The sequence below is a fragment of the Perca fluviatilis genome, chromosome 12 (assembly GCF_010015445.1).
Source record: "Perca fluviatilis chromosome 12, GENO_Pfluv_1.0, whole genome shotgun sequence".
Classification (NCBI taxonomy): Eukaryota; Metazoa; Chordata; class Actinopteri; order Perciformes; family Percidae; genus Perca; species Perca fluviatilis.
The window spans coordinates 6653098-6655327 of record NC_053123.1 but is presented as its reverse complement, the minus strand read 5'-3'; the positions used below and the strand labels follow the sequence as shown (position 1 = coordinate 6655327).

General features: G+C 43.1%; 1 long non-coding RNA gene across 1 annotated transcript; it reads right to left on the bottom strand.

The window, feature by feature from the left end:
• On the bottom strand, positions 1-413 carry LOC120569613. Its single transcript, XR_005640912.1, has 2 exons — positions 376-413; positions 1-177 (listed from the first exon to the last, which is right to left on the bottom strand). It is a non-coding gene; the product is annotated as an uncharacterized LOC120569613 (long non-coding RNA).
• Positions 414-2230: the final 1817 nt, after the last annotated feature.

Genomic DNA, 2230 nt, shown 5'->3' with positions numbered 1-2230 from the left:
TTGACATGCAACATTTTATTTAGAAATGAAAACCCATTCATAACCCATCCGCGAAATCGTAGGCCCGACTCTCGTCAGCAGACTGTCTGCTCCCTGTTGAGCCAAAACTACCCCTGGAACCGGTCACAGCGAAAGCGGAGCTCCTGCAGTCGGAATTCCCCCAAGTGCTCTCTGGACCTGAGGGTCAGGTCCACAGTGTTGACATGCAACATTTTATTTAGAAATTAAAACCCATTCATAACCCATCCGCGAAATCGTAGGCCCGACTCTCGTCAGCAGACTGTCTGCTCCCTGTTGAGCCAAAACTACCCCTGGAACCGGTCACAGCGAAAGCGGAGCTCCTGCAGTCGGAATTCCCCCAAGTGCTCTCTGGACCTGAGGGTCTCGTGCCCCCACACCTTTCTTGCTGCTGCTGCTGCTGCTGCTGCTGCTGCGGGTGCCTTCCTCTGTCTTCTCCTCACACCCAGGGCAAGTGCCAAGGCTTTCTTTTGGTTCAAAGACACAAATCTCTACTGTGTATCCTACATAATGTTGCGTACTGCTCGTCTGATGTAAACACCGGACGCAGATGTGACGTGCATTCAAATATTGGCGCATGTATGACGTAAATTTGCGCTGCGCCCGGCGGCAAGCACAATAAATATATTTGGGAATAGGACAACCTAGCGGCGAGCGCAGCGCATGCCGCGTACAATGTGAACGGGCCCTGAGCCATCTATTCCTCTAGCTCTGACTAGTGATGACTTCATGAGCTTCTTTAATGATAAAATTACAACAATTCGAGATAAAATCCGTCACCTTTTGCCGTCAACTTCTAACGGTTCACCTTTAAGCGCAGAGTCGCTAGAAATAACGACTAGTCTCGACATATACTTAGACTGCTTTTATCCTATAGACCTTCAACAATTAATGTTAAAGATATCCTCAGCTAAGCCATCTACCTGTCTCTTAGACCCCATCCCAACGAGATTACTCAAAGAAGCGTTACCCGTGGTAAACACTTCATTACTAGATATGATCAATATGTCCTTATTAACAGGTTATGTACCGCAGTCATTTAAAATAGCTGTGATAAAACCTCTTCTGAAAAAACCCACCCTTGATCCTGAGGTCTTAGCAAACTATAGACCTATATCAAACCTTCCCTTTCTATATCCAAGTGCCTTGAGAAGGTGGTTGCTAATCAGTTATGTGATTTTCTACATAGCAATAGTTTATTTGAGGATTTTCAATCAGGATTTAGAAAGCATCATAGCACAGAGACGGCACTGGTGAAAATTACTAACGACCTTTTAACTGCTGCAGACAAAGGACTTGTCTCCATTCTTGTTTTACTAGATCTTAGTGCTGCATTTGACACTATTGACCATTCAATCCTGTTACAGAGATTGGAACACTTAGTTGGCATTAAAGGAGTTGCTCTGAGCTGGTTTAAGTCCTATTTCTCTGATCGATCTCAATTTGTTAATGTTAATGATAAATCCTCCAAGTACGCTAAAGTTAGCCATGGCGTTCCTCAAGGCTCAGTGCTTGGACCAATTCTATTCTCCTTATATATGCTTCCTCTAGGCAATATTATTAGGAAACACTCAATTAACTTTCACTGTTATGCGGATGACACCCAATTATACTTGTCAATCAAACCAGACGAAACTAGTCAGCTAGCTAAATTTCAAGCGTGCATTAAAGATATAAAATCCTGGATGATCTATAATTTTCTGATGTTAAACCCTAACAAAACTGAAGTTATTGTACTGGGACCTAAACACCTCAGAACCTCTATCTAAAGACATAGCTACTCTGGATGGTATTGCCCTGGCCTCCAGCACTCAGAAAATTTAGGAGTTATTTTTGATCAGGATATATCCTTTAATGCCAATCTAAAACAAACCTCAAGAACAGCCTTTTTTCATCTTCGTAACATTGCCAAAAGGAATATCCTGTCTCAAAACGACGCTGAAAAACTAGTCCATGCATTTGTTACGTCCAGGCTGGACTATTGTAATTCCCTACTGTCAGCTTGCTCAAATAAGTCCCTTAAGACTCTCCAGCTGATCCAGAACGCTGCAGCGCGTGTTCTCACAAGAACTAAGAGAAGAGAACATATTTCACCTGTATTAGCTTCTCTGCACTGGCTTCCTGTTGAATCCAGGATTGAGTTTAAAATCCTTCTCTTGACCTACAAAGCTCTAAATGGTCTAGCACCATCATATCTAGAAGAGCTCCTAAT